The following is a 13,391-nucleotide window of genomic DNA, read 5'->3' as shown; positions in this document are numbered from 1 at the left end:
ATTTTTACCCATGGGGGCCGCCCCACCACCAAAACCTACCAAATATTTATTTATAGACCAACCACGACAATATGGGACTCAAATGAAAGAAATTTAACAGTAGAAGACGTATCTGATATCCAATTGTCGGACCAAGTGTTTGGTGGGCCACCCCAACCCTCAAAACACCCCTTAATCGGGCATATTTGCCGACCATGGCAAAATGTGACTCAAATGAAAGATATTTAAGAGTAGAATACGAATTTCATTTCTAAATGTGGGACCAAGTTTCTGGGGGAGCAGTCCTTCCCTGAAACACCCCAACAACAGGACTTATTTACTGATCATGGCAATATGGGGCTCATATAAAAGGCATTTGAGTGTAGAATACGAATCTGATATACAAATGTGGCGCCAAAAGGTTGGGGGGACGCCCCTCTGAAAAAACACCAACCAAAGAGGACAAATTTACGACCATAGCAATATGGGGCTCAAATGAAAGGTCTTTGGGAGTAAAGCACGAATTTGATATCAATATTCGGGAAAAGTGTCTATGGGGCAAACCCAACCCCAAAAGCACCACCCATATAGGAAGTATTTGCTGACCAAACCCAATAAGTGATTGTAATAAGAGGTATTTTAGAGTAGAACACCAATTTGATATATATTTTCAGGACCAAGTCACTGAACGTCCGCTCCATCCCCAAAATGCCTCCCCCCCAAACCTGTCGTGTTTGCCGACTAAGGAAATATGGGTCTCAAATGAAAGGAATTTGGGGGGGGGGGACCACGAATCTGTTATCAACATTCGGGAGCAACTGCCTAAGGGACGTGCCACCCCCATAACAACCTCCACATAGGACGTACTTGCTCACCATTACAATTTCTTTGGGTCTTAAAGGGAGTAGATCTCTTAGGGCTCATACCCCAAACTGGACATTTTTGCAGACTTTTGCAATAAGTGGTTTAAATGAAAGGTATTTGAGATTACAAAACGAATGTGAAATCGAAATTTGAGAGTAAAGCACGATGCTGATATATTTTGAGAACTAAGGGTTGAGGGACCACCCCACTCCCCTAAACACCCCTAAGTCGGACATACTTACCGACCATCGCAATATGGGGCTCAAATTAAGGTAATTGGGAGTAAAATTCGAATCTGATATCCAAATGCGGGACCATGTATTTGGGGCACCGCCCCTTTCCTAAAACACCCCCCAAAGAGTACAAATTTTCGGGCCAAGTGTTTGAGGAGCCTTATCCCATAAACTCCCCTTAAACCAGTGGCAATAAAGGGTTTAAAAAAATGGTATTTGAGAGAAGAGCATGCTGCTGATAGTTTTTCAAGTGTCTAGGAGACCACCTAACCTCCGAAAACACCACTAAATCGGACATCATGACAATATCGGGCTGAAATAAAGACTTTTGAGAATGGAGTACAGAATTTCTGATTCGATTTAGCTATGTCCGTCTGTCTGTCCGTCTGTCCATGTTGATTTGTGTAAAAAGTAAAACTTGATGCAGACATGTTTTTCGGCTTAGAGACGAAGTCTATTGAAATCGGTTCAGATTTGGACATAGCTCCCGTATATATGTTCGTCGGATTTTCAGGAATAATGCAAAAAAATGGTAATTTGTTAACCGATTCTCTCAAAATTCGGCAGGAAGGATTTTCTTATGACTCTCGACATTATTGGTGCATTTCAGGGAAATCGGTTTAAATTTAGATATACCTTTCATATATATATATATATATATATATCACCCGATTTTCACTCCTAGAGCCACTGCAAGCGCACTATGTGACCAATCTTTCCAAAACTTTGCACAACGATTTCCTCGACGACTTCCACAACGTCTATAAAGTTTGCTCGAAATCGGCTCAGATTTTGATATAGCTCCCATATATATGTTCGTCCGATTTTGAAAAATATTGCAGTAAAGTGCTCATTTGTTTACCGATTCTCTTCAAATTTGGGAGGAAGGATTTTATCTTGATTCTCAACATAACTGGTTAATTTCATAGAAATCGGTTCAAATTTAGATATAGCTCTCATTTATATATATGGCCCGATTTTCACTCCTAGACCCACTGCAAGCGCATTTACTGACCAATCTTCCCAAAACTTTGCACAACGATTTCCACGGCGACTTCCACAACGTCAATAAAGTTTGCCCAAAATCGGTTCAGATTGAGATATAGCTCCCATATACATGTTCGTCCGATTTGCAGTAATATTGCAATAAAAAGGTCTTTTGTTAACCGATTCTCTCGAAATTTGGCAGGAAGGATTTTCTCTTGATTCTCGACATAACTGGTGAATTTCATAGAAATCGGTTCAAATTTAGATATAGCTCTCATATATATATATATCGCCCGATTTTCACTCCTAGACCCACTGCAAGCGCATTTATTGACCAATCTTCCCAAAACTTTGCACAACGATTTCCACGGCGACTTCCACAACGTCAATAAAGTTTGCCCAAAATCGGTTCAGATTGAGATATAGCTCCCATATACATGTTCGTCCGATTTGCAGTAATATTGCAATAAAATGGTCTTTTGTTAGCCGATTCTCTCGAAATTTGGCAGGAAGGATTTTCTCTTGACTGTCGATATTACTGGTGAATTTCATAGAAATCGGTTCAAATTTAGATATAGCTCTCATTTATATATATGGCCCGATTTTCACTCCTAGAGTCACTGCAAGCGCATTTATTGACCAATCCTCCCAAAACTTTGCACGACGATTTCCTCGACGACTTCCACAACGTCTATAAAGTTTGCTCGAAATCAGCTCAGATTTAGATATAGCTCCCATATATATGTTCCTCCGATTTGCAGTAATATTGCAATAAAAAGGTCTTTTGTTAACCGATTCTCTCGAAATTTGGCAGGAAGGATTTTCTCTTGATTCTCGACATAACTGGTGAATTTCATAGAAATCGGTTCAAATTTAGATATAGCTCTCATATATATATATATCGCCCGATTTTCACTCCTAGACCCACTGCAAGCGCATTTATTGACCAATCTTCCCAAAACTTTGCACAACGATTTCCACGGCGACTTCCACAACGTCAATAAAGTTTGCCCAAAATCGGTTCAGATTGAGATATAGCTCCCATATACATGTTCGTCCGATTTGCAGTAATATTGCAATAAAATGGTCTTTTGTTAGCCGATTCTCTCGAAATTTGGCAGGAAGGATTTTCTCTTGACTGTCGACATTACTGGTGAATTTCATAGAAATCGGTTCAGATTAAGATATAGCTCCCATATATATGTTCGTCCGATTTTGAGAAATATTGCAAAAAAGTGCTCATTTTTTAACCGATTCTCTCGCAATTTTGCAGGAAGGATTTTCTTATGACTCTCGAAATTAGTGGTGAATTTCAAAATAATCGACCCAGATTTCGATATAGCTGTCATATATGTATATCGCCAAATTTTCACCCCAATAGCCACTGCAAGCTCATTGCTTGACCAATCTTGCCAAAAATAGGTAGTGTAGATGTACGGTACTATACAGGGGCACCGCCCGACTTTTGCTCTTCCCTACCGGTTCTTTATTTGTTTGGGTGAACCTATATTTCTGTCGCGCACTGTATAACTAGAACTTTTCTGTCATCTGGGTTTCCCAAAAAGTAATTGCGGATTTTTTAAAAGAAAGTAAATGCATTTTTAATAAAACTTAGAATGAACTTTAATCAAATATACTTTTTTTACACTTTTTTCTAAAGCAAGCTAAAAGTAACAGGTGATAACTGACAGAAGAAAGAATGCAACGTTGTGAAAAAATTTGTCAACGCCGACTATATGAAAAATCCGCAATTACTTTTTGGGCAACCCAATAGATTGTGGGGGTTGATCAAGGTGATTGATCATACCTTATTATATAAGGTACCCCATAACCCTTTCGCAGTGTACCTAACATTCTGCTCAAAAAGTTCAACAATTCAAACAACCCGAAGTACTGCAGTTCATATTACAATAAAAATTTTAAGTTCCGGTGTGATCTCTTTTTGTTAATTTGAGAAAAACACACAATTAAACATGTCCCATAAATATATCAGGCGTGTGAGATGATTTTTCTCTCTCTCTTGTTTTTTTTTTTCGAAATAGAATCATAAAAAACAAACAAGCCGAAGGAAAAGCGTCAAATAAACCATTAGACGACAAGAATTTGACGATGATGATTATGATGATGAGCAGCATGACATTCACGATTATTGTACTCATCGTCATCATTATCATCATCATCACAACTGTCAACGTATATGATCGTCATAAGCAACAACAGCAACATTGCTGCCATCAACATCATGTGTGTCGCATGATCTGCCTGGTTCACTGGCTAAATGATGGAGGTGTTTAAAAGGGAAGGAGCTTTTATTTTCACCAATGGAAAATTCGATGGAAACACATACAACCAACTTAAATTCCATGGGTTGGTTTTTGTGGCAATTTTCGGCTAGAAATTGAACCGCCTATAACCTAGAAGAAGTGAAACAAAATAGGCCAACCGCAAACCCTTTTAGATTTGAAATTGCGCCCTTTGGGGGCTCAAGAAGTAAAACAGACAGATCGATTTATATGGGAGCTGTATGAGGCTATAGACAGATTCAGACCATAATAAACACGTATGTTGATGGTCATGAGAGGATCCGTCGTATAAAATTTCAGGCAAATCGGATAATAATTGCGACCTCTAGAGGCTCCAGAAAATCAAGACCCCAGATCGGGGTCAAGATTCAAGATCGGTTTATATGGCAGCTATATCAAAACATGGACCGATATGGCCCATTTACAACAGATGTGAATCTTATTTATCACAGTTGTTGGAAGTTATAGCGAAACACGTCGTGCAAAATTTCATTCCAATCGTATAAGAATTGCGCCCTCTATAGCCTCAAGAAGTCAAGGTTATTGCCCGATTTGAACCATACTTGGCGTAGTTATTGAATATCATAACAAAACACGTCGTGCAAAATTTCATTTCAATAGGATAAGAATTGCGTCCTCTAGAGGGTCAAGAAGTCATGACCCAAAATCGGTTTATATGGCAGCTATATCAGAACATGGACCTTTATGGCCCATTTACAATCCCATCCAACGTATACTAATGAGAAGTATTTGTGCAAAATTTCAAGCGCCTAGCTTTACTCCTTCGAAAGTTAGAGTACTTTCGACAGACAGACGGACGGACGGACTTGGCTAGATTGACATAAAATGTCATGACGATCCAGAATATATACATTTTATGGAGTCTCAGACGAATATTGTGTGTAGTTACAAAGAGAAGGACGAAATTAGTTTACCTCCCATCCTATGGTGGAGGGTATAAAAACAGATTTGTTTTCAAAAACTCTATCTCTCTCCTTCTCCCTTTCTCTCTCTAACTTTGACAACATTTGTGAGCACTTTAGCTCTTCAAAAGTTTGTACACAGCTGTTCAGAAACGATATCATAGGCCTAAAATGATAAACTTTGATTGTAGTATTTATTGTTCTCTTAGTACTGGTTGCATCACCCTCGAGATCTCCAAAGAGACCTATGAGAGCCTAGAAAGCTTGTGCTGATCTGTACAATCCATCATCCCCTTTCCATTTCATTCATACTCATCACACCCATTTTCCCTGAGTGTAACAGAAGCAATACAACAACATATGAGATGTCGTTGTAGGTACTTTGCTTTCAGTGTGTCATTCGTCACATGAAAATATTCCCCTCCTGCTTCCCCTTCTCTACCTTTGAATCATATGTGAAGAACGATCACGAGCCAAAAGGAGGTGACGGCGGTGGTGATGGTGTTGGTGTTGGTGGTGGAGAATCGCATGAGATATGTGTGAAATAACTCAATACTTTTCGCCGCTTTTATTATATACGATGGGGCCAATACACTAATACCTATGGATCTGTATTTACGTGTGCGTATTAATGTTTAGTTAGAGAGCGTATCTAGTATAGGTTTGAACAAATGTGTATCGTAGATTCGTTAAAGTTTTGTCAAATACGCCATAACAATTAAAATATATGTACTTACGTTTAGGTTAAATTCTCCTACAAATACCTATATATCCATCCACCTAGCCATTAGATGCACAGTGGGTTGAAATAGATAAAAATTCAGGGTGATATGAATTATGCTGCATTCTTCTATATTGTATTCACAAGTTCTGCACATCATGGGTAAATCGTTCTTGTTTGGAAAGTTATGGAATTGTTTTATACAGAATATCTTTGAATATGTGAACGTGCTTCCATGTTTCTACCATTGCACAGCTCACTAATTAATGAGTGATGAAAGCATGTAATCTTCTTGGGGCAAAGAAGACTGATGATGGCGCTTGGTAAGCTTCGAAATTGCTATCTCTGTATCCTGCTCAATGCATTGATCGCAACCATATTTTGAATAAAACTTCAAAAAAGGGTATTTTTTTTCTTTCTATTGGGTTGCCCAAAAAGGAATTGTGGATTTTTCATATAGTCGGCGTTGACAAATTTTTTCACAGCTTGTGACTCTGTAATTGCATTCTTTCTTCTGTCAGTTATCAGCTGTGACTTTTAGCTTGCTTTAGAAAAAAAGTGTAAAAAAAGTATATTTGATTAAAGTTCATTCTAAGTTTTATTAAAAATGCATTTACTTTCTTTTAAAAAATCCGCAATTACTTGTTGGGCATATCGGATAAAAGATTATGTGGAAGTTATCTCGAAACCTATGCAAATTTTGATGACATATACTGCGACGTCAAATACAACATCTCACGCCCTATATTGTAGAGATGTGACCAAAATTTTGGCTTTTAAAAGTCAACATCGGATAAAAAATATACATTGCAGGTATATCTAAATCAGGACCGATTTTAATGAAATTTTGCGCAAGTATTGGAACGTCCAATAAAACGTCTCATGCTAAATCGGACGAAAATTGTGGTTTCTACAGGCTTAAGTCTATTTCGGATGGTCCGAATCGGTCTATAGCCCGATACAGCTCCCATATAAATCGATCTCTCTCTATTTTACTTCTTGAGCCCCCAACGGGCGCAATTCTTATTCGAATTGACTGACATTATTTAATTGTGGTCCAAACCGGACCATATCTTGTTTTGATCTCACCTTTTTTCGGAAGCCTCTACTTGCCTCTACTCTGTATGGGGCATTCTTGACTTGATATAAACCAAACACTGCCAAGATGTTATTTGTCTTAATTATGGTCTCTTGCAATCTACTTCCTTGCTATTGTCCCATTAGCACCTTTGTTCCCGTAAGAGACTCTTGTTTGTGCCATTTTTACTAACCTCAGGCCACTGTGCCCTTAGATCAGCTAAAATACTTGGGAATATGGTAACAGTAACCACAGCCATCCATCCATACAACCAACACCGGCAGCATTAGCAAACAGTCAAACAAAATAAATAAAAAAATAAAAAAAAAACGTGTAAAGCTCATTCTCACTTACTTACGTCCGTTGCCATCTGATCCAATGCGATTCAATTCGATTCTCTCCACGTTGTTTTGAGTTTTTTTGGGCATTTGTTGTTGTTGCATTATGCACAAGCTGCATGTGTGTGTGTGTGTGTGAGTAGCGATTTAACATTGTTTTGTACTGTGCCTAGTAAAGTACTCGCAATGGGTACTCGGTAACTTGGCTCGTCTCAACCGCAACGCAAGGGAAACGTGGGAGAAGTGGGCTAGACACGAAAAAATGGTATTGTATACTTTTTTTGTTGTTTTCTCTTTGTTATTGTTGTTGTTGGTGGGTTATTACCTGAAATTGAAATCGTCACTTGTTGTGTCGATCGTCGTCAATGTTCGTCGCTTTTGTTTGTTTTGTGTGTTTCGGCGCTTCTCGTTCTTAGTACTGCTGCTTCTGCTGCCTTCGCCGCCGTTGTTGTTATTATTGTTGGTGCAGCTCTTGCTGTGTTTGTCTCCACCTCGCTTCAGTCGCAACGAGAGTACTCACTCGGTTCATTCTTTTCATTTAGTCACTGTTGACGGCTGTGTTTTTTTTTATTTATATATGTTTTTTTTTTGGTTTTCCATTTGTTGGAACGAACTTGGGTTAGCGCGTTAAAAATATTTCACGTGTGTGCGCTACTAGCCCTGCAAAGTACTTTGAGCGCGTATGTGTGAGCGGTTTTATTTTTGTTTTCTTTTTTTTCACAATTTCAAGTCAGGGTTTCTAAAGTTCGATATCAGCGAATACCTCGTTGACGCTGTCGCAGTCGTCGTTGTCGTCGTCGTCGTCGTGGTCGTGGTTATTGTTGCCGTAGAAAGAATTCAAATCCAATTTCGTTGTGCTCCAAACCAAACACCGCCAGTCGGCGTCATCGACGTTCATCAATAGCCAGCCCCATCTCTCACCGCCAGCCGAACTTAGAAAGTCAACGCGCGCGCAAACGGCATAAACTGACAGCGGAATTAATTGAATTATTGATCGTTAATTTAATAGAAGAATTTATCGAATTAAAAGTGAATCTGTGTGAAAACGAATAGAAGAATATCAAGAAAAGAAAAAAAATTAGAACAAAACAGGTGAATTTCAAGAAAAAAAGTGGGTTTTGCATAATTTAATCAAAAGAAATAAATAGTAAAAATTCATTCTTAAATTTTAAGAATGAAAAATAAAACCAGAAATCAGGAAAACAAAATATATGAGTTCAAAATATACCAAAAGTGGTGTTTTATTTTTTTTAGTGCATAAATTGTGTGTTTTAATTGTTGTTGCATTAAAAAAAAATAATATTTGAACAAATTGTGAAATGAGTTTATAATGAATCATGGTATTAAAAATTCGAAAAATCCTAAAGCTAAATAATTATGCAAATATTCAATGGAATAAAACATGTTTAATAATTTGAAAAAAAAAAAATTAAAAAAAAGTGCTAAAAATTGAATAAGTGCTAATTAAGATTTGTAGAAGAGAAACAAAAATTTGTAAAAAAAAAAAATATTGCAATACAATAACTCTTAGCAACTCTTTTTTAATATGAAATGTGTTATAATTTCTGTTTATGAGAAAAAAAAACTTCTAAATTTTATAACACTTTTTTTAAGTGTAATTCTATCTTTCTCCTATTATGGGCCACTTAAATACCCGTATTGCCTAAGAAAAGGTGCAAAGAGTTGTTGAATTCTGCTAATTGATATGTGTTGTTCAATAAACAAAAGACACTCAAAAATATTTTCAATATTACAACAAAATTTTTATATAATGCTTACGTTTTCACCAAAAAGTTGATACAAAGTTGAACGTATAAGAATAGAATATGAATATAAGACTCATAAATATGCCAAACATAAAGGTTTTACTGAAAGGATAAGCTAATAATTCGAAATGACAATCGTCGGGAGTTATCTATTATGCTAAGTGAAACTTTTGCAGAGCAGTGTATTCCAGTAGAAATGTGCTAAGTTCAGCAGGGTCGAATCTTGGATACCTAACACCCAGGATTGTGCACGAAAAATGCTAATATTACGCTCTTGTACTTTTTATACCCACCACCATTGGGTATACATATCTAGTCTTTCCGTTTGTAACACCTCCAAATATTCGTCTAAGACCTCATATGGACCTCGACGTTCTGAGTGGATCTAGCCATGTCCGTCCGTCCGTCAGTCGAAATCACTATAGCGGTCGAATACGTTACGCTAGCCGTTTGAAGTTTTGCACAGATACTTACTTTTGATGTTGGTCGTTGGGGTTGCAAATGGCCCATATCGGTTCAGATTTAGATTTGGCTTCCATATAAATCGATTTTCCGATTTGACTTCTTGACCCCTTACATGGCTAAAATTTTGATAAAGTGTTTTGTTGTGACTTCCAACAACTGTGCCAATTACGGTCCAAATCAGTCTATAAGCTAATATAGCTCCCGTCATTCCTGGAAGCTTTCTTCGCGCTATTCTTCAATTGAGCGACGAAGCTCATTTTCGGCTCAATGGGTACATAAAAAATGCAAATTTTGCCCATGAACATTCCACTAAGGAACAAAGGGATAACTTCTCTCATATCAATGAGTGCAGTCCGATTCATATTTAAGCTCAAGTCCGATTCATATTAAGGCCTCCTTTTAATAGACGAGTCCGAACGGCGTGCCGCAGTGCGACACCTCTATGGAGAGAAGGTTTACATGGCATAGTACCTCACAAATGTTGCCAGCATTAGGAGGGGAAAACCACCGCCTAAAATTTTTTTCTGATGGTCTCGCCAGGATTCGAACCCAAGCGTTCGGCGTCATAGGCGGACATGCTAACCTTTGCGCTACTGCACGGTGCTACCAATGCATCCCGAAAAAGTCGCAGTTTGGTGCGGTTTATAGTCTGGTGGCATCATTGGACCGTGTTTCTTCAAAGATGACGCGAATCGTAACATAACTGTAAATGGTGAGCGTTACTGTGAGATGGTATCCAACTTTTTTTATACCCACCACCATAGGATGGGGGTACGCTAGCCGTTTGTTACAATTCGAAATATTGATCTGCGACCCCGTAAAGTATATATATATTCTGGATCATCTCGACATTTCGATTCGATCTTCCTATGTCCCTCCGTCCGTCCTTCCGTCCCTCTGTCGAAATCACGAGAGAGGTCGAACGCGTCAAGCTAGCCGCTTGAAATTTTGCACATATACTTAGTGCTGATGTAGTTGGTTGGGTATTGCAAATGGGTCATTATGATTCATATTTGGATATAGCTCCTATATAAACCGATCTCCAGATTTGACTTCTTGAGCCCCAGGAAGCCACATTTTGTATCCGATTTGGCGGATATTGCAAATTTTTCCCATGAACATTCCACTAAGGAACATTGGCAAACTTCTCACATATCAATGAGTGGAGTCCGATTCAAGTTTTAAGCTGAATGATAAGGGGCCTCCTTTTTATAGCCGAGTCCGAACGGCGTGCCTCTTTCGAGAAAAGTGTTACATGGCATAGTACCCCACAAATGTTGCCAGCATTAGGAGGGGAAAACCACCGTTGAAAATTTTTTCTGATGGTCTCGCCAGGATTCGAACCCAGTCGTTCAACGTCATAGGCAGACATGCTAACTTCTGCGCTACGGTGGCTATAACTCGATGTAGCCTCCATATAAACCGATCTCCCGCTTTGACTTCTTGATCTCTTACAAGCCCCAATTTTGGTCCGATTTGCTAAAAATTTTGCTCATCATATTCTGTTATGACTGTCCACAACAGTGCTAAGTGCGGTCCAAATCGGTCTATAACCTGATATAGCTTCCATATGAACCGATCTTCCGATTTGACTTCTTGAGCCCTTACAAGCAGAAATTTTATTTATCTGAAGTTTTGTTGTGACTTCCAACAAATATGCCAAGTACGGTCCAAATCGGTCAATAACCTGATATAGCTTCCATATAAACCGATCTCCCGATTTGACTTATTGAGTCCTTATATGCAATTTTTGTCCTATTACGGTGCAATTTTTGTCCTATTACGGTCTGATTTATTCCTAGAAGCTCTAATGTTTGCTGGTTTTACATAAGTTTGGTGTGTCACCGACATCATGTCCGTCCGTCTGTCTGTCGAAAGCGTAGTATTGATGGTGCCAACAACTGTGCCAGACGTGGTCTATTCAGTCCGATTAGACTTCTTGAGCCTCTGGTATGGTCCAAGTCGGTGCATAAGCTGATGTATGTGTCATATAAACCCATATCCCTATTAGACTTCTTGAGCCTCTGGAGGAAGCTATTCTTATCCGACTTCCAACAACTGCGCCAATTATGGCTTAAATTATAACCTGATGTAGCTGTCCGTCTATCCATTTGTCCGTCCGTCTGTTTTCATCACTCTACATCCTTCAAAAATTGCGATATTGAGCTAAAATTTGGCACAGATACGTCTTTTTGATGCACGATGGTTAAGTTTTTGAACGGGCCAAATCGGACCATATTTGGAAATAGCTGGACCGATTTTGTTGAAATTTGAAACAGTAGTTTAAAGCTTCCCGACAACCGACCCAAATATTGTTCAGATTGGACTATATTAAGATATAGCTACCATATAGACCGATCTCCCGATAAAGGGTCTGAAAACCATAAAAGCTTTATTTATTAACCATTTCGAGGAAATTTACAACAGTGGGTTATTTTAAGCCTCCTGATAGCTGAACTAAATATGGTTCAGATCGGACTTTATTTAGATATAGCTACCATATAGACCGATCTCCCGATAAAGGGTCTGAAGACCATAAAAGCTTTATTTATTACCCGATTTCGGGAAAATTTTAAACAGTGAGTTATTTTAAGCCTCCCGACATCTGACCTTAATATGAATTAGATCGATCGATATTTAGATATAGCTGCCATATAGACAGATCTCACGATAAAGGGTCTGAAGAACATAAAATCTGTATTTATTACCCGATTTCATGAAAATTTTAAACAGTGGGTTATTTTAAGCCTCCCGGCATCTGACCTAAATATGGATTAGATCGGTCGATATTTAGATATAGCTGCCATATAGACCGATCTCCCGATAAAGGGTCCGAAGCCCATTAAAGCTTTAATTATTACCCGAATTCGCTGATATTTACAACAGTGGGTTATTTTATGCCTTTCGATATTTGAACTAAATATGGTTCAGATCGGACTAATTTAGATATAGCTGCCATATAGACCGATCTCCCGATGAAGGGAGATCGGCCATAAAAGCTTTATTTTTTATCCGAATTCGCTGAAATTTGGAAAAGAGTGCAGTTTTAAGCCTCCCAATATCTCACCCAAATATGTTACAGATCGGACTATATTTAGATATAGCTGTCATATAGAACGATCTCCCGATTAAGGGTCTGAGGGCAATAAAAGCTTTATTTATTACCCGATTTCGATGAAATTTAAAATAGTTTATTATTTTAAGCCTCCGGGCATCTGATCTAAATATGGTTCAGATCGGACTGTATTTAGATATAGCTGCCATATAGACCGATCTCGAGATAAAGGGTCTGAAGGCCATAAAAACTTTATTTTTTATCCGAATTCGCTGAAATTTGGAACAGGTCGCAGTTCTCAGCTTCCCAACATCCGACCCAAATATGTTGTACATCGGACTATATTTAGATATAGCTGTCATACAGACCGATCTGCCGATAAAGGGTCTGAAGCCAATAAAAGCTTTATTTATTACCCGATTTCGCTGTAGTTTGAAACAGTGAGTAGGTTAAGACCTCCCAACATTCGACCCAAATATGGTTCTGGTCGGACTATATTTAGATATAGCTGTCATATAGACCGATCTTCCGATAAAGGGTCTGAAGCCCATAAAAGTTATATTTATTACACGATTTCGCTGAAACTTAAAACAGTGGGTTATCTTAAACCTCCTGATATCTGAGTTGAATATGGATCAAACCGGATTATATTTAGATATAGCTGCCATATAGACCGATC

General features: G+C 38.3%; 1 protein-coding gene across 10 annotated transcripts in view; it reads left to right on the top strand.

Moving 5' to 3' along the window:
- The window catches only part of LOC106088092 (CUGBP Elav-like family member 2), a 596,808-nt gene that overhangs the window by 314,532 nt on the left and 268,885 nt on the right, over window positions 1-13,391 (top strand). The window contains exon 1 of one of the 10 annotated variants that reach the window (XM_059364559.1): window positions 8,432-8,518. The exons of 7 other annotated variants lie outside the window; for them this stretch is intronic. The gene's annotated coding sequence lies outside the window, so the exon portion shown is untranslated. Of the gene's footprint in view, window positions 1-8,431; window positions 8,538-8,680; window positions 8,767-13,391 lie in introns of those variants that run through there. 2 more of the 10 variants (XM_013243951.2, XM_059364560.1) reach the window with 2 other exon arrangements.

This window comes from Stomoxys calcitrans, chromosome 3, assembly GCF_963082655.1.
Source record: "Stomoxys calcitrans chromosome 3, idStoCalc2.1, whole genome shotgun sequence".
Lineage (NCBI taxonomy): Eukaryota > Metazoa > Arthropoda > Insecta > Diptera > Muscidae > Stomoxys > Stomoxys calcitrans.
The sequence above is the reverse complement of the archived record's forward strand: the minus strand, read 5'-3'. Positions and strand labels throughout refer to the sequence as shown.